Consider the following 20,856-nt stretch of genomic DNA (forward strand, 5'->3'; position numbering starts at 1 on the left):
CTTTGGATATAAAGAACCTTAAAAAGAACCTTATTAGATAAATATTCCATCTATGTTCCATATACAGCACTCACTTTACTACACATAATAAGATTACTTAAAAAAGAAGCAACAACTCTAATGGAAGTTTCCTACGGAAAGTTTACCTCCATTGTGCCAGGTAACGGCACTTTCATTTGTCTTAGAGAAGATGCAGTGAGCATGCACAAGATTTAGTCAAGGGCTACGAGTTCTTGGAAACATTTAAAATCAATTTTTGCTTTTGTGACGCATCGGTGGAAATGTTTAATTAAATTACTTTTCTTTTTTTTTAAATAAAATATGTCTGATATATCATTTCTCTAGTGGCTGGGTGTCTGCCAGGAAACTGAAATTAATCCTCCTTTGCCCGTCTTGTTCATGGCAAAAGATAAATTAATAACATGGATGATAAGTATGAAAGAAACACCAGTGTCATTGGCAGCTGAAGTAAACCCAGGGCAGACATCACAGTTGGTGGCCAGAATGTCCTTCCCTGAAACATTGGTCAATGATTTACAGTTCTAGACATTTTTATGGCAATTTTACTCTTCAAAAAAATAACAAAAGTGAAAATATTATGAATAATTGTTTCAATATATGAAACGGATCCAAACTAGAATTTCAGAAATTGTGGAAAGTATAGGTGAGGGAACTGACAACATTTGATTCACCAGATTTGTTTTTATTTGGCAGGAAAATTTGTGTCAAATTTATTTGATGTAAATGGAACTGCTGGTAAAAACTCTTTATTATGGTCTGAGGTCTCTCCAGACCCTAGAAGTTGATAAACAGAGGGGTTGAAAAATAATATCGTCACTTCAGCCCCTCACCTGTCCTGCTTCTGGAGCGCCCGCTAGGGCCGTGGGGTACTCGGGCTGGGTCCGACGGTTCGTCAGGGGTTGTCACGGCAGCAGTGACCCAGTCTGTGGCCCTGGGCGTCCAATAAAATTAATTAAATGAAGGGGAAATAGAGTCTATAGGGAGTTAGTTTGTGATGCCAACTGTGGTGTTCAGCAATGGATGGCCGACGCTGCTTAAGGAGGCCGCTGGGGCCGATGGTGACAAAGCTGGGATGGTTCTGCTCCCCACAGGTGGAGCACAGCCCCAGGGCTACCGGTATAGTTAGTAAGGGATCGTAAGGGAAATGATTGGAGGACACAAGGATTGCAGTTTCCTTTACTTACTGGTTGCAGGTGCAGTCATGATGGGGTCCGGGAAGCCTGGATGCAACTTAGGATCCATCTAGCATGGCCCATAGTCCTCAATAAGGTATAATGCACCTCACAGTCATCCAATAAGTATAATGCACAGCTCATAGTCATCCATAAAGTATAATGCACCTCACAGTAATCCATTAAGTATAATGCACAGCCCATAGTCATCCATAATGTATAATACATAGCACATAGTCATCCATGTAGTAGTATGGTCACCATGTACTCACTAATTAAAAAAAAAAATAATGACCTTCCCCGCTGCCTTGCTGAGCAGTGTCCCTTTCTGAAGCTGGCAGCGGACTTCAGCTTGCAAGTGACTGGAGTGCATTTTGTTACTGCCATGCGCCTCCAGTCACGTGCACGTCATCAATAGCTGCTGGCCTATGATTGTCCGGCAACGTGCATTGCCCGATGGGTCTGTGTGCAACAATACACTTCAACTGGATGTGCGTCCTCCGATGCACATCCACATGAAGTTTCTGCTGGCTGGCCATTCACCCGAAGGGCCCAGTCGAAGTGGAGAATGCAATTGTTACACCTCTCTGCAAACCAACTGTTATGACAGTGCTGGCGCCCATGCATGAATCTCCTTCCCCCTCTCAAAAGGGATGTCGGCGAGTTCGCTCACCTGTCCATGCTGATCTGGTTCCCGCCATCTCTATCTCCTCCTAGGGTCTGTGCATTGCATGCAGGATTCTTCAAAGGATGCTCAGGGTGTGCCCGCTTCCTGCATCTTAAAGGGGCTGCGTGCATTTCTGAAAATGTCTCCAGCCATTGGCAGGGAGCATTAGGTATTTAAAGCACCTTCCCCAAATTGGAGGTGCCTTAGCACATGTTAATGCCAGTGAGTTTCCTGTTATCTTGTAGTAAGGTCCCTGTACCTGTGATCTCAGAATATGACCCAGTCAGCCTCGTTTACCTGACCCTGCCTGTCCTGTCTACACCTGTTCCAGTCAGCACTGCTGTATCTATACCTGAACCCATCAGCACCAGTTAAACTGCACCTGTGATCCCACACCTGTGGCGGTCCCATGTTCCTGTAACTATCCTGCCTGATTCCGCATCTGTCTACCAGCCATATCCCTTCTGCTAGCCAGTTACTGTTCAGTCCTCCTTCCCTGTCCCTTTGGGGTCAGCTTCCACGGCTTCGGGGTGCTTCCTGGAGTAGCACCTGGCATCCACCTGGGTTCAAGTCTAACCACAACATAAGGGGCCCTAGTGAAGAACCAGGTGGTTGCTTCCAGGCTCTCCCCATAACATGGCACAGTGGTTCCACATCGTGTGTAACCCCAACATTGTGCTAATTACATTTTTTTAGATTTCAGAGCTGTCTAGGGGACAGAATAGGCACCCATACTCAGACTAGTGACATCACAGCTGTGCCTGTCCATTCTGAAGTTGTAAGGCGAAACACAAGCAGCACAACTTTGATTTGAATCAGTTCTTCATCATCAACAATGCTTTAACAGGTCATTGCCACTGAAAGGCATTAATGGCCTATCCTTAGAATAGGCCATAGATAATAGATTGTAACAGGCTGGGTGGTGGAAACACTGTGCCAAAGCCCAAGGAAGACTTGGAGCCTTACCCAATCTGACCACAGATATGCAGCAGCTAACAACACCGAGATTCGAAGAGAGACAAGGGAAGTGGTCCAGGTGCTACTCAGGACTGACCTTGGGTAGATGACAGCTGACCCATAGGAACGGGTATTTGGGGCAGCCAGAGGGTATGTGCAGGCAGGCGGAAAAAGATAACAAGTATCGCAGATGCAGACAGGACTGGCTGACGGAGAGATAAGCACTTGCAAGTGCAACGGGACTGGCCAACATTGAGATGAGCACTGGCAGGTGTAGCGGAATCAGCTGCCATTGAGATGACTACCGGCGGGTGCATGGGAACTGCAACTGTTGAGATGTTGAGATGAGCATGGCAGGTGCAACTGGGCCAGCTGCCGTTGATAAGAAGGCTGGCAGCTTCAACTGGACCTGCTGCTGTTGAGATTAGCCCTGGTGGGTCCAGCTGGACCAGCTGCCATTGAGATGAGCATGGGCAGGTGCAACTGGATCGGCTGCCATTGAGATGAGAACTGGCAGGTTCAACTGGATGGGCTGTCATTGAGATGAGCTCTGGCAGGTACAAGTGGACCAGCTGCAGTTGAGATGAGCTCCAGCGGGTGCAGCAGGCTGAGATGCAAGCACTGGGACCTGAAAACTCAAGAGAGTGTTAGGAAACAAACTCACAACATTGCACATGCACCTCCATGTTGGTAGATGTGCTTTAAATAGTATATGTCCTCCAGCAATTGGCTGGGGACACTTCAGAGGAACGCGTATGTACCCTTTAAGAAAGGGGAAGTGTGAGAGGGCACGCCCTAAGCACAGTGCCCAGAAAGCTGCAGCAGTTTGCACCTGTGTTTCATTATCATCAGAGATGTGCTGCTGTGATACACTGAAGGTTTGTACTACCCCTTCCATGTACTTGTAGGGGGTGTGATATATTACAGTTATACCTTTGCCTTTCTCTTTCATCCCAGTGCCGTATATTATCAGTGTTTGTATATTTGTTTACATATGATGGTACTGCTACACTATTTATTGTATTACCATTCCTGTTGTGAATTAGACTTTTTGGCTCCCTCTTGTGGTCACTAGTGATATGACACTTTGATATTCCTTCCCTTGCTTGGTACCCATCTGGCCTCGTTAGTCCAGGGGTGTCACTATTTGAACTTCCTGGATTTTCAGTCTGGTGCCTGGCATCGTTGTAATCAGATCCTTCGGTTTGCTCCTTTCTGCTGGTCCTGGTTCTTTGCAAAATTAAGCTAAGTCCTGCTTTCTTGTTTTTGGTTATTTACTGTGCTCTTATTTTTGTCCAGCTTGTACTAAATGTGATTCCTGATACTGCTGTAAGCTCTAGGGGGCGGATGTTCTCCCCCCGTGCCGTTAGATGGTTCGGGGGTTCTTGAATATTCCGCGTGGAGTTTTTGTGAGGGTTTTTGCTGACCATATAAGTCATCTTCCTATATTCTGCTATTAGTTAGTGGGCCTCTCTTTGCTAAAAACCTAGTTCATTTCTTGCGTTTGTCTTTTCTTCTTACCTCACCGTTATTATTTGTTGGGGGCTTGTATCCAACTTTTTGGGGTATTTCCTCTGGAGGCAAGAAAGGTCTTTCTTTTCCCTGCTAGGGTTAGTTAGTTCTCCGGCTGGCGCGAGACGTCTAGAATCAACGTAGGTACGTTCCCCGGCTGCTGTTATTTGTGTGCTAGGTTCAGGTATATGGTCAGCCCAGTTACCACTGCTCTATGAGCTGGGTTTTATGTTTGCAGACTTCGCTATTTGTCTTTGAGACCCCCTGCCATTGGGGTCATAACACATTCCTATACAATGGTACTGCTACACTGTTACGTGTATTACCGTGTCTTGCTAAATGTATATGTGTGTAATGTTATACTGTTGCAATGCTGCTATGGTTAATGGTTAACATTGGAGGGGCTGCTTTGTGATGAGGTTAGGAATGTTTCCTGGTATAGTCAGAAAGGGCCTGGGCGCCCGAATAGTCAACATGGGCTCTAGGCCCAGGACACCACAGCAGTCATACAATGTTTAAGAAGAAGATTATAGCCATTCAGAGTCCATAGGACAGAAGTATGGTGTCAAGCATCAGGATTACAGCAGTTCATAGCTGGAGGAAGGAAGTGGTCTGGAAGAGTGCAGGGCACAGATTGTTCAGCATGTGGCAGATTATTGCATGGGTCGATGCTCTCAGAACAGGGGCGAAACTGACTGGAGAATCCCCAAGTACAGTGAGTCTGAACAAGGAGAATGCTGCGGTACCACCTAAGGCGCTATTACCCTGTAATATACTGGAGGACGTGGAACTGAGTGCAGGAAAAGAGCAGAATGAGAACTGCATGAAACTTGCTGTTGATGCTGTTATTGACAAGAAAGTGCTGCAAAGTTGTACAAGTAAAGTTTCACATGTTGCATTTGAACTGGACTGTCTCAATTCTTGTGAAGCCAGTTGCAGAAAGGCCTCAGCACCACAGTGGTATCACTGATGGCACAGCGGGAGAAGACACAGGTATGCTGGTGAGAGAATGCTGTTTTTATGTAAGCGGAAACCGGGGCAAAGATACACCAGAGTGTATGGCCACGACTACAGCCCTGTCGCTCCCTTACATATTTATATTCCAGCAGAACAAGTGGTTGGGCATCAGTACTTTCGATTTCTTCCAATTGTTGAACAGGTCCAGGTGGATGGCCCACGGAATCATGGCAAGCAGAGTCATCAAAAAGCAGAAGTGACTGGCTGACTGCTGAATGACTTGGGGTCTCAAACTGTTTGCCCTTGAAGCTTAACATGGGAATAACCCTTTAACATCAGACCTTTGAAAAAGGTCTGCAGTAACCCAAGTGACACATCTCTGACCTATTGACACTGTCTCTTTGTTCTGGAAAATTCCCACCTATTGTGTACTTATGGCACATCCTAATGATATCTTTGGGATGCTCACATTAAAAAACCAGAATCTGACCAATCAGTATGGATCTCCAATTGCATCATATTAAATTGATGGATAACATAATGGTGCATCCTGTCAGGTTGTGTATAATACAAGCTCAGATGACACCTCTAAAAGCAGCGAATGGAGCTGTGCACTGCCCACTGTTGATAACTTCTTAAAGGGGATACCCAGGACTTTGTGAAAAACAAAACAATGTGCCTTAGCACTAACATTAAGGTATTTGCTACCTACCTGCCTGTTGTGCCTGGCCCCGTTCATCGCTGGCACAGAGCGATTACAGACTGCTCCTGCCAGAGATTTAGCTGCCTCTGCTTATGTCACGTTGACAGAGCGGCAGCTCTTCCATCCAGCCCTGTCTATGGGCGTGGCTTCCGACATCATGCTGATTGACAGTCTGTTCCACCACTTAGGCAGCTGGAATCCAGTTGTCAATTAGAATGACATCTGCCCTGTTAACAAAGTGGAGCGGAAAGGAAGCTGCTGCTCTGTCGATGTGATGTCAGCACAAGCAGCTGAATCGCCGGCAGGAGTGGTCTGTGATAACTCTGTGCCGTTGATGAAAAGCACCAGACACAACAGGCAGGTAGGTAAAAATACCTGCCTATTAGTGCTTAGGCAATTTTTTTGTCTTTCTTAAAGTCCTGGATATCCCCTTTAAGTGCTGCTCTAAATTTCTGGCAATGGGATTTATAGCATATGGTCCAGGGGTTTCATGTATACAATATAACACAGTAAAAAAATGGGGAGAAGCCAGCGCTGCTTGTGGTCAGAACGCAAAACATAAAGTGCACATGCACATATTGATTTCTAACTGAGTTTCAAAAATGAGACATTTAGCAAACAATTGATCAATTCTTTGAGCCAATCCGCCACTTCACGGCATTCTCATAATGGGGCAATCCTACTCTACGTTTTTTATATTCGCTGTGCCATTACGGCCTCTAAAAAGCAAGACCACATTAAATGCAAGCTGTACCTGAAGCATTTCTGAATCACTCCCATGGCACCAGAGAGGACAGCACAGATAAAGGTTGACCAGGTCTGGACATAGACATTTCAGGTCCAACCTCCACACTGCCTAACCAGCACCACAGATGAAGGGTGAGACAGGCTTGGACACAGGTGCACAATCAAACAAAGCCTGGGGCAGGGCTGCTGTATGTGTGTACAGCAGCCTAGGTCAATCACGAAAACCCCCCAGAAAGAATGGCATACATAACCCAGTGCGCACGGCAACAGTGGTGGTCAACCACAAACCAATATCAAAGTAAAAAAGCGGGGAGAAGCTGTAACGGCACAGCGAGTATAAAAATCGTAGAGTAGGACTGCCCCGAGAATGCCGTGACGTGGCGGGGTGGTTCAAAGAATTGATCAATTCTTTGCTAAATGTCTCATTTTGATATACAGTTAGAAATTAATTTGTGCATGAGCACTTTTTGTATTGCGTTCTGACCACAAGCAGCGCTGGCTTCTCCCCTTTTGTTTTGATGTTGGTTTGTGGCTGACCACCACTGTTGCCGTGCGCGCTGGGTCATTCACGCCGTTCTTTCTGTACACACATACAGCAGCCCTGCCCTGCCCCAGGCTCTGTTTTGATTAGTGCACCTGTGCCTGGGCCTGTCTCTCTCTTTATCTATGGTGCTGGTCAGGCAATGTGGAGGTCAGATCTGAAATGTCTATGATTGGACCTGGTCGAACTTTATTTGCGCATGCCCTTTCTGGTGCCATGGGAGTGATTCAGAAACGCTACAGGTACAGTTTGCATTCAATATGGTCCCACTTTCAATACATTTTAGGAGGCCGTAATGGCACAGTGAATATAATGAAAAAAACGTAGAGTGGGATTAATGTGGTCTTGCTTCTAACATATTAACCCCTTCATGACCTTGGGATTTTTTGTTTTTCTGTGTTCGTTTTTCACTCCCCTCCTTCCCAGAGCCATAACTTTTTTATTTTTCCGTCAATTTGGCCATGTGAGGGCTTATTTTTTGCGGGACGAGTTGTACTTTTGAACGACATCATTGGTTTTAGCATGTCATGTACTAGAAAATGGGAAAAAAATTCCAAGTGCAGTGAAATTGCAAACAAAAGTGCAGTCCCACATTTGTTTTTTGTTTAGCTTTTTTGCTAGGTTCACTAAATGCTAAAACTGACCTGACGTTATGATTCTCCAGGTCAGTACGAGTTCATAGACACCTAACATGACTAGGTTATTTTTTACCTAAGTGGTGAAAAAAAATTCCAAACTTTGCTATAAAAAAAAAAAAATTGCGCCATTTTCCGATACTCGTAGCGTCTCCATTTTTCATGATCTGGGGTCATTTGAGGGCTTATTTTTTGCGTGCTGAGATGGCATTTTTAATGATAGCATATTGGTGCAGATACGTTCTTTTGATCGCCCGTTATTGCATTTTAATGCAATGTCACGGCGACCAAAAAAACGTAATTCTGGCGTTTCGAATTTTTTTCTCGCTAGGCTGTTTAGCGATCAGGTTAATGCTTTTTTTTATTGATAGATCGGGCGATTCTGAATGTGGCGATACCAATTATGTGTAGGTTTGATTTTTTTTTATCGATTTATTTTGATTGGGGCGAAAGGGGGGTGATTTACACTTTTATATATTTTTTATTTTTTTCACATTTTTTGTAACTTTTTTTTTTTACTTTTGCCATGCTTCAATGGGAGGCTAGAAGCAGGCACAGCACGATCGGCTCTGCTACATAGCAGCGATCTGCTGTTCGCTGCTATGTAGCAGAAAATCAGATGTGATGTGAGCGCCGACCACAGGGTGGCGCTCACAGCTGCCGGGGATCAGTAACCATAGAGGTCTCAAGGACCTCTATGGTTACAATACTGAAGCATCGCCGACCTCCGATCATGTGACGGGGGTCGGCGATGCCGTCATTTCCGGCCGGATGCGGTAATTAAATGCCGCTGTCTGTGTTTGACAGCAGCATTTAACTAGTTAATAGGCACGGGCAGATCGCGATTCTGCCCATGCCTATTACGAGCACATGTCAGCTGTTCAAAACGGCTGACATATCCCGGCTTTGATGCGGACTCACCGCCGGAGCCCGCATCAAAGCGGGGCTTCTGACCTCGGACGTACTATCCTGTCCGAGGTCAGAAAGGGGTTAAGGAGGCCATAATGGCATAGCGAGTATAAAAATCAAAGAGTAGGACTGCCCCATGAGAATGCCGTGACGTGGCGGGTGGCTCAAAGAATTGATCAATTGTTTGCTAAATGTCTCATTTTGATATACAGTTAGAAATTAATTTGTGCATGAGCACTTTTTGTATTGCGTTCTGACCACAAGCAGCGCTGGCTTCTCCCCTTTTGTTACAATATAACACAACATGATTGCGGGATGCTGATGAGTTGCCATGACATCCAGGGACCTCCTGAGGACCTGTGGCTAGCATTCATAAGAGATCATGATTTTTATTATATGTTGCAATACTGTGGTATTGCAGTATAACTTACAAATGATCATATGATCATGAGTTCAAGTCACCAAAGTGTATAAAATAAGAAGTTAAAAAGAAAAAAAAAGAAAAATGTTAAAAAAACAAATTAATCGATCAGTAAATGCCACAAAAAGAAAAAAAATCAAACTGCCAAAATAGCATTTTTTTTGGCTTCTGCAACTACCCCAAAAATGCAATAATAAGTGATTAAAGCTTATCTAACACAAAATGGTATAAAAAAAATCAACTCAGCATACACAAAAAAACAAGCCCTATCACGGCCCTAACAACATAAAAATGAAAACATTACAGGTCATGGAAATTGCAACAGAAACTTTTTAAAAAAAATGTTTTTGAATTTTTTTCAACACTTTAATTTAAAAAAAAAAACTATCCATGTTTAGTATTCCCATAATTGTACTGACCTGGGAGATCATTTATATAAAACAATGGACGCCATGACATCAAACCCCCCCAAATAATTACGGAATGGAGTTTGTTTTCAATCTCACTGCACTAGGAATCTTTCTCCCGTTTTTCAGTACATTGAATGGTGAAACAAATGGTGTCATTCAGAACTACAACTCGTAGTGCAAAGAACATACAGCTATGTTGATGGAAAAATAATAAGTAATGGCTCTTGGAAGAAACAGAAAAAAAAACTAAAGAGAAAAGATGGAAAATCGCCCAATCGGGAAGGGGTTGAATCAGGTCCTGCACACAATATCTTTGCTCTTTGCTGTACAGTAATTTATTTTTAGGCTTGTACAGTATGTATCTACTTTCCATTGTCCCCTGATGAACTCTGACAGAGGAAAATGCATTGGGTCAGTGCTTATGATTGTCCTGCCATTGTCCTTGGTATCTTTATGTTATCAGAATTGCTTATCCTTAATTATTGGCAAATTGATTTTTTTTATTGCCGCTGGCTCTTTATTGGCATCCTGTGTTGGTTTCGCTCATGACATTCATCGAGGTTCATAATTTTAGTGACTTGTTGTTCATTTGCATTTAAAGTAAAGTTGACTTATTGCTTTTTAGTTTCTTTGGCTACTTTCACACTAGCGTTAACTGCAATACGTCGCAATGCGTCGTTTTGCCGAAAAAACGCATCCTGCAAAAGTGCTTGCAGGATGCGTTTTTTCTGCATTGACTAACATTAGCGACGCATCATGCGACGGTTGCGCCGTGCTGTGGCGGACCGTCGGGTGCAAAAAACGTTACATGACTTATTGCTTTTTAGTTTCTTTGGCTACTTTCACACTAGCGTTAACTGCAATACATAACTGCAGCATGTAACGTTTTTTGCTCCCGACGGAACGCCGCCCCCACCTCCCCGCACTTCCCCGCACCTCATAATGGGGCAGCGGATGCGCTGGAAAAATGCATCCGCTGCCCCCGTTGTGCGGCGGAGACAACGCTAGCGTCAGGAACCTCGGCCCGACGCACGGCGACGGGCCGAGCCCGACGCTAGTGTGAAAGAAGCCTTTTCCACATCTAATTGTATTTGTCATCAGAATTTACCAGGGTGAACAGTATCCACAATGTCAGGGGGGATCGCTCTGCCTCATATTAGGGGTGCATTGCTTCCTATACAGTATATGTTTAGCCAGCCCCTTATATTTATATTTAAATATATTTTATATATTTGCTGGTTGCTAGAAGTAATATCTACTACTTGAATTACTTTTTTTTAAAAAAAATTTGCAGCTACATTTCTTTTTCTGGATATTTTTCTTTAGTACATGTAAAAAAACAACCCGCATACACACGTAAGGGGATGGACAAGAGAGAAGACGAGTACAGTTGATGCCTAATGGAGTGAATGCAAGCAAACACCGCCAATTGCTCGTCAAAGGTGAAAGTGAAAGTAAAGAACAAATTATAGTAGTAGGAACCCCAAGAGTGGAAGTCCATGTTCACGGGGAAGAGATTGTAGACAATGATGGGTCAGGTGACACCTGTGTCAATGTTACGAATTGTAAAAGGTCGAGCCAAGAAGGCAGCATATGGTGCCAGAACCTAAACTAGGCAGGCCATGTTGCCGTGAAATGGGTTTACAGCCACCATTGCCAAAGAAGGGTCAGATGCCAAAAAAGAGTGGTCAGATGCCAAAAAAGTCCTGATCCATGTGGAAGATCCGGGCCCATGGAAGACCGTAAGCAGTGCCAATAGAAGACCTTAAACAAAGTCACTATTTTAACCAGCGCCAGTAGAAGACCATAAGCAGTGTCACTACCATAACCAGCACCAGTAGAAGACCATAAACAGTCACTACCGTAACCAGCACCAGTAGAATACCATAAACAGTGTCACTACCATAACCAGCGCCATTCGAAGTCCATAAGCAGTGGCACTATCATAACCAATGCCAGTAGAAGACCGTAAACAAGGTCACTACTGTAACCAGCACTAGTAGAAGACCATAAGCAGTGTCACTACCATAACCAGAGCCAGTAGAAGACCATAAACAGTGTCACTACCATAACCAGAGCCAGTCGAAGACCATAAGCAGTGTCACAACCATAACCAACACCAGTATAAGACTGTAAGAAGCACCAGTGGAAGATCATAACCAGCGCCAGTAGAAGACCGTGAGCAGATCTAAACCCGGCTCTGGAGATGATCCAGATGTATCACAGGACCGTTCCCGTGGGACTTTACTTCCAGTGTAGACATATGATACAAGGTTTGGGTTTGGGCTATGTTTTAGGGAACGGAGACAGCCAGTGCTATGAGCACACTGTATACTCAGTGACTCGCATATCTAGGACTTGCGGCCTAGCGGGAAATACCAGTGATCCCAGCCAGGGCCAGTGTCATGGTCAGAGTAGCTTACAGAGACTACAACGGGGACAGGTTTAGTTCTGAGATATAAAGGCATTTATAGTCCTTTAACTGCTGGATAATGAGAACAATAAGAACAGCGTTTACTATAGAACGTTGCATCGATATTACATTTAGTCGCTTCGCTTTTAGTGTCATAACATACTGTACTGACCTTGCTACTGTTACCCATAATATATTGCTCTCTTGTATATATGTTTATGATAGATTTTCTTTCTGTGTTAGGCCAGTTTCACATGTCCTGACTCCTGATATTTCCGGTACCGGAAAAACTGGTACCGGAGATATCAGTGTCCATGTGTCCATCTGTGTACTATGTGCGGCACACATGTGGCAACTGTGTGCTTCCCATATGCCGCATCAGTACCACATGGATGGCCGCCAGGGAAGCAGTGCTACAGTAAGTGCTGTTCCCCTGCTTGTGGTGCTGAAGTCGGCTGTCATCCCTTCCCCCTTCTCTTCCGGCAGCAGTGCGAGCAGGGGAGAATGAATGAAAGAAAAATCCGACATGGGGTCCCCCCTATGTTTGTCAACCAACTCAGCAAAACTCACAGGTGCGGGCTGCTATTCTCAGGCTGGTAGGAGGCTATGGATATGGGGCCCCCCAGCCTGAAAACAGCAAGTGGGGTAGTGAGGGGTTAATGTCACCTTCCTATTGTAAGGTGACATTAAGCCTGCTTAGTAATGCAGAGGTGTCATTAAGACACCTCTCCTTTTACTAATCCTATAGTTGTTAAAGGGTTAATAAAACACCTGGTTGATTCCAGCTCCAAAAGATGTCTTGAACAAAATAAATCCTTTATTGGTGCATGTTTAAAAAGACACAGGCTGCAATGCTCTCCATAATAAAGACGGGAAACGAGCTACGCGTTTCGATCTATTACAGATCTTTGTCAGAGCTACATAGACACAGACATACTAACATTTTAAAACTACCACCGACCAATCAGCATAGAGTGCAAAAACATGTGACTTAAGGTCTTTCTAATACGATACAAAATTATTCTAAAAACAACATTTTTATGCAAAATATATCAAAATATAAATATATATAAAAAATAAAAAAGATGGAAAAAAGAAGAATGAACAGCTCATAAATATGATGTTAATAATGATACATTAACTCGTTGCGTTTATTAAGACCGGCTGGAAACCGGGTATTCAAGTAATAAATCCAAAAGGCTTCACGTGTGAGAAGACAGCGTTTGAAATTCCCACCTCGCTGGGGTTTATTTACACGTTCAATACCGTATGCCAAAAAATATTTAGTGCTGCAAGCATGTTGAGTAATAAAATGTTTGGATGCAGCTGAAACTGATTGGGAAGAAACACCCCCATTTTCAATGTCATAAATGTTCATTGATCCGTACTTTCAACTTGCGTGAAGTACAGCCAACAATGACAATTGACACATAGTGCAGTCAATTTTATATACCACGAAAGCAGTATTGCAATTAATATATTGTTTAATAATAAAGTTTTTTGATTTGTCTGAATTTGTAAATGACTTGTTGATTGACGTGTGAGCACACATCTTGCATCTATTACTGCCGCATTTATAAAACCCATTATAGTTCAGCCATGTTTTATTCATGTTTTTATCTGAACGGAACATACTTGGAGAAATTCTGTTGCCTATAGTGGCAGCCCGTCTAGATATTACATTAATTCCTGTGTCAAGAATTCTCGCCAGACTTGGATCCTCATAAAGGATAGGTAAGAATTTATTAATAAGATTTTTAATTTTACTGAATTGAGGGCTGAATTGGAAACAAATAAAAGGTTTTTTATTTCTGGTTCTATTTGTTGGATTTAAAACAGGTTCATTTGTAATGATCGGTGTAATTAAATTGTTGCGATCTCTATGATCAACAATTTTACGTGCCCTATTTAACATCCAATACGGATAGCTGCGGCGTTTTAATTTGTTAGATGCCATATCAATTTCATTTTTTAAAACTATATTGTTACTGCAATTTCTCTTGACTCTAACAAACTCGCCAACTGGTATAGATTGAATAGTGTGCATGGGGTGTCCACTATGCGCATGTAAAATAGAATTGCCGCTGAGAGATTTATGATGAGTTTTTGTTTCAATAACCTGGTCAGCAACACCAATCAAATTCAGATCCAAAAAGTTAATTTCTTTTCGATTAAATTTGTGGGTAAAACGTAAATTGTAATCATTCAAATTCAAATAATTAATGAAATCTGGTATGGCAGATACATCGGCAGACCAAATGATAAGTAGATCGTCGATGTATCTGCCATACCATTGTATACAAGATAAAAAAGGATTGGAAGCAGAAAAGATGTAATTGTACTCCCAAAATGCCATGACAAGGTTGGCTAAAGAGGGTGAAAATTTCGCACCCATGGCCACACCTGTTTTCTGTAAATAATAACGAGAATCAAATGTGAAAAAATTATGAGTCATAAGAAAAAAAGTGACCTGTAAAATATATTGTTTTAAATCCAAAGAATAATTACTGAAACTGTCCAGATGGAACTGGAGAGCCTGCATGGCTAGATGGTGTGGAATGCATGAATATAGTGAAACTACATCGCAGCAAAGCCAAGTAAATTTTACTGACCATTTTTTATTAGAAAAACCCCCCAGAATTTCCCTTGAGTCCTTGATGTAACCAGGGATCTTACTCACAAGGGGCTGTAATAGGGAATCAACCCATTCACAAAGATGCTCATTGGCTGAGCCAATACCAGATACTATTGGTCTTAAGGGGGGGACAACATCACTTTTGTACTTTTTGTACTTTTGGCAAACCATGTATGATGGGGCATACAGGATCTTGTACAATTAAATAATCAGATTGTTTTTTGGTTAGGACCCCTAAACTAACACCCTCTTCAATTATTTTAATTGTCTCATTTTTAAATTCCATAGATGGATTTCCTTTTAATTCAATATAAGTGGATGAATCAGATAACAATTCCATTAATTTGAAATGGTAGTCAGCTATATTAAGGACAACCACCAACCCACCCTTATCAGACATTTTGACTATTATGTCTTTCATATCCTGTAGCTGATGTAAGGCCTGCAATTGCTTCCATGAAAAATTGTTATTAAATTCAGACCCATTAAGAGTTACATTTTCATCTAAGTTCCGCAATTCTCGCTCCATCACCTCCTGAAATCTGTCCATACATTCAGATCTGGACTGGATGGGATAAAAATTGGGGTTTTTTGTTGTGAAATTATGAGACTGATCAATTGTCATTACATTAGCTTGATTTTCATTGTGTAGAGATTGTAAAACAACTAAAGAAACCTGATCCGTAAAGTCCATTCCATGAAACTCATTAATGTGAATAGAAGTCTCCTGTTGTTGTTGTTCACCATCCGCTGAATTATCCACATTAATCAAAAAGTGTTTTTTGACTGTTAGGTTACGGATAAACTTGTTAATATCCAGAAGAGTGGAAAATAAATCAAATCTTTGGCTGGGGACAACATTTAAATTCCCTATTACAGCCCCTTGTGAGTAAGATCCCTGGTTACATCAAGGACTCAAGGGAAATTCTGGGGGTTTTTTCTAATAAAAAATGGTCAGTAAAATTTACTTGGCTTTGCTGCGATGTAGTTTCACTATATTCATGCATTCCACACCATCTAGCCATGCAGGCTCTCCACTTCCATCTGGACAGTTTCAGTAATTATTCTTTGGATTTAAAACAATATATTTTACAGGTCACTTTTTTTCTTATGACTCATAATTTTTTCACATTTGATTCTCGTTATTATTTACAGAAAACAGGTGTGGCCATGGGTGCGAAATTTTCACCCTCTTTAGCCAACCTTGTCATGGCATTTTGGGAGTACAATTACATCTTTTCTGCTTCCAATCCTTTTTTATCTTGTATACAATGGTATGGCAGATACATCGACGATCTACTTATCATTTGGTCTGCCGATGTATCTGCCATACCAGATTTCATTAATTATTTGAATTTGAATGATTACAATTTACGTTTTACCCACAAATTTAATCGAAAAGAAATTAACTTTTTGGATCTGAATTTGATTGGTGTTGCTGACCAGGTTATTGAAACAAAAACTCATCATAAATCTCTCAGCGGCAATTCTATTTTACATGCGCATAGTGGACACCCCATGCACACTATTCAATCTATACCAGTTGGCGAGTTTGTTAGAGTCAAGAGAAATTGCAGTAACAATATAGTTTTAAAAAATGAAATTGATATGGCATCTAACAAATTAAAACGCCGCAGCTATCTGTATTGGATGTTAAATAGGGCACGTAAAATTGTTGATCATAGAGATCGCAACAATTTAATTACACCGATCATTACAAATGAACCTGTTTTAAATCCAACAAATAGAACCAGAAATAAAAAACCTTTTATTTGTTTCCAATTCAGCCCTCAATTCAGTAAAATTAAAAATCTTATTAATAAATTCTTACCTATCCTTTATGAGGATCCAAGTCTGGCGAGAATTCTTGACACAGGAATTAATGTAATATCTAGACGGGCTGCCACTATAGGCAACAGAATTTCTCCAAGTATGTTCCGTTCAGATAAAAACATGAATAAAACATGGCTGAACTATAATGGGTTTTATAAATGCGGCAGTAATAGATGCAAGATGTGTGCTCACACGTCAATCAACAAGTCATTTACAAATTCAGACAAATCAAAAAACTTTATTATTAAACAATATATTAATTGCAATACTGCTTTCGTGGTATATAAAATTGACTGCACTATGTGTCAATTGTCATATGTTGGCTGTACTTCACGCAAGTTGAAAGTACGGATCAATGAACATTTATATGACATTGAAAATGGGGGTGTTTCTTCCCGATCAGTTTCAGCTGCATCCAAACATTTTATTACTCAACATGCTTGCAGCACTAAATATTTTTTGGCATACGGTATTGAACGTGTAAATAAACCCCAGCGAGGTGGGAATTTCAAACGCTGTCTTCTCACACGTGAAGCCTTTTGGATTTATTACTTGAATACCCGGTTTCCAGCCGGTCTTAATAAACGCAACGAGTTAATGTATCATTATTAACATCATATTTATGAGCTGTTCATTCTTCTTTTTTCCATCTTTTTTATTTTTTATATATATTTATATTTTGATATATTTTGCATAAAAATGTTGTTTTTAGAATAATTTTGTATCGTATTAGAAAGACCTTAAGTCACATGTTTTTGCACTCTATGCTGATTGGTCGGTGGTAGTTTTAAAATGTTAGTATGTCTGTGTCTATGTAGCTCTGACAAAGATCTGTAATAGATCGAAACGCGTAGCTCGTTTCCCGTCTTTATTATGGAGAGCATTGCAGCCTGTGTCTTTTTAAACATGCACCAATAAAGGATTTATTTTGTTCAAGACATCTTTTGGAGCTGGAATCAACCTTTTTGTCTACCATTATACGTTACCACGTGGATCGGCGTGGAGGTTCCGTGCACCTACCAATGGCTGTCTGGTGAGCTGGCTTTTTGCTTTTCGTTTGTGCTTAATAAAACACCACAGAGTAATAAAACAGTCTTTTAATGAAATAAAACAATAAACACATTTTTTCAATCTTTATTAGTCTGCCAATCCAAGCGAAGCCCTCAATCTCCTGTAAAAAAAAAGTCAAAATAAAAAACCAACAATATACCCACACCTGTCTGGCGTTCAGTCAGTCCCACGCCATAATCCATGTCTGGGGAATGTAAAACCGGGAGCGCAGCTAATGCGACCGCCCCCCGGCTGTAAACTGGGGAAAGAATGAGTAGCAGCGAGCACAGACTCAGTGACATCACCGCTAGTTACTGAGCCTGTGCCCGCAGCGTCTCATTCATTCCCCAGTAGTTTACAGCCGGGAGAGGTCACATTGGGGAAATCGGTCTAATGGTAGCTGGGGTTGATGAAAGCTTTGACTTCATCCCCTGGGGTTAGTAATGGAGAGGTGTCTATCAGACACCCTATTACAAACTTGTAAATAAAAAATAAAAGCACACACTGAAAAAAACCCACTTTATTTGAATAAGGACTCCCTCACACCATCCTTAATTTACCAATTTATTGAAAACACAACCCCATGCAGGTCCGCCGTAATCCAACGAATCCAAAGTAGTCCAGAAATGAATGCCTAAAAAAAATATAAGACAGAAATAAAGGCAAGAGACAGTCCCTTGATAACCAATTTATTAACCAAAATGTTACAATGAAGCTCTGATGTAGTCCACATTCCCCAGCTCTGGGAGTGAAGGGGTTAATACATGTTTTAGCCCCTCTGTGACCACCAATATGTCTTTTTACAGACCTGCGATATAAGACACTAGCATCCCCCAGTAGGTGAAAATCCAGTTGCTGTCAGCTGTATAGTTTAGCTGACAACTTGCTGCATCAGCCAGGATCAGTGTTGGCACAGACAATGGCTGTTTAACCCCTTACATGCTGCTGTCAATAGTGACTACCGCATCTAGATAGTTAGCAGAGTGTGGGGGCTTCCTCTTTAACCTCATTAGCATGCTGAGACCGTAAAGTATGCCGACTATAGCAACCTGTTCAGAAGATATCACAATTTAGGTGGCAAAAATAAACTTTTTCATTCCTGTTATGCCACATTGCATTAATTACTGACAAGCATCCAAAGGGTTAATGAAGTATCTGAAAGCAATTTTGAATACAATGAGGGGTGCTATTTTTAAAACAGTCTAACTTTTCAGGGTTTCCAATATATAGGAACCCCAAAGTCACTTCAAAACTGAATAGGTCCCTATGAAATAAAGTTTTGTAAATTTCCTTACAAAATTGAAAAATAAATGCTACATTACCAAAACATCTAAAATGCTAACAAAATAAAACAACATTTTACAAATGGTGCTGATGTAAAGCAGACATGTTGGAAATGTCATTTATTATTGCTTTTGTGTGATAAGACTAAGTTAATGGAATAATCATTCAACAATTGAAACTTGCAAAAAAAAATCTTTAATTTTTGTCAAATTTCTGGTATTTTTATAAGTAACTGCAAAACATATTAACCTAAGTTCACCATTATCATAAAGTACAATGTGTCACGAAAAAGCTTGCTCTGAATCACTGGGACATGTGGAAGAATTCCAAAGTTTTTAGTCCATAAAGTGACACATGTCAGGTTTCAAAATATTGGCCCGGTCACTAAGAGATTAAATTATTTTAGATTTGGATACACAGGACTTTTACGGATATGACCATATCAAATAGATTTTTTGCATTATTTTAAATTTCTTTTACCCCATACTGACATATAACATACTGGTTCCTTGCCTTTGATGCGGGCTCACCAGCCCAGCCAGTATCTTTCCCCACACATGGTGCCTGATTTAATCAGCCATCATGAGCCTCTGGCTGCAGATGTTAACATGCTACATCTCGCTGTCAACCTCTGACAGTGGCATTTAACACACGCATTCAAGGTGGCGTGTCATTTCATGCTCCCATTGGATTATTTTTTCTCACTTTACAGTGCATGACATGATGAAATGACTGATGTCATTCAAAACTACAACTCGTCCAACAAGAAGCAAGCCTTCTAAAAGCCTAATTGACAGAAAAATAAAAAAGTTATGGCTCTTGGAAGAAGGGGAGGAAAAAAAAGAAAAAACAGGAAGTGACCACAACGCAAAGTGGTTAAAAAGGCCAATGAAAGCCAATGAAAACCCAAAAGTCATTATCTCAGTGATTAGAATAATTAACAAAAACACCTGCAAAGGCTTCCTAAGCACTTAAAAAGATCCCTTAGTCTATTTCCATAGCTTCACAATCATGGGGAAGACTGCAGACTTGACAGATGTCCAGAAGGCTGTTATTGACACACTCCACAAGGAGGGTAAGCTACAGAAGGTTATTGCTAAAGAAGCCGGCTGTTCACAGACTGCTGTACCCCAGCATATTAATGGAAAGTTGAGGGGAATGGAAAAAGTTTGGCATAAAAAGTTGCACAAGCAACTGGGATAACCGCAGCCTTGAAAGGATTGTTAAGAAAAGGCCATTCAAAAATTTGGGGGAGATTCACAAGGAGTGGACTGCTGCTGGAGTCATTGCTTCAAGAGCCACCACACACAGATGTATCCAGGACATGGGCTACAAGTGTCACATTCTTTGTGTCAAACCACTAATGACCAATAGACAATGCCAGAAGCATCTTACCTGGGCCGAGGAGAAGATGAACTGGACTGTTGTCAGTGGTCCAAGGTGTTGTTTTCAGATGAAGGTAAATTTTGCATTTCACTTGGAAATCAAGGTCCCAGAGTCTGGAGGAAGAGTGGAGAGTAGTGTTGAGCATTCCGATACCGCAAGTATCGGGTATCGGCCGATACTTGCGGGTATCGGAATTCCGATACCGAGATCCGATACTTTTGTGGTATCGGGTATCGGTATCGAAACAACATTAATGTGTAAAATAAAGAATTAAAATAAAAAATATTGCTATACTCACCTCTCCGACGCAGCCTGGACCTCACCGAGGGAACCGGCAGCGTTGTTTGCTTAAAATGCGCGCTTTTACTTCCTTCCATGACGTCACGGCTTGTGATTGGTCGCGTGCCGCCCATGTGGCCGCGACGCGACCAATCGCAGCAAGCCGTGACGTAATTTTCAGGTCCTCAATGCCTAATTCTAGGCATTCATGATTTTAAAATTACGTTCCGGCTTGTGATTGGTCGCGTCGCGGTCACATGGGCGACGCGACCAATCACAAGCCGTGACGTCACGGGAGGCAGGAGACGCGCGCATTTTTAAAAT

Source organism: Ranitomeya variabilis, chromosome 3 (assembly GCF_051348905.1).
Source record: "Ranitomeya variabilis isolate aRanVar5 chromosome 3, aRanVar5.hap1, whole genome shotgun sequence".
Taxonomy (NCBI): domain Eukaryota; kingdom Metazoa; phylum Chordata; class Amphibia; order Anura; family Dendrobatidae; genus Ranitomeya; species Ranitomeya variabilis.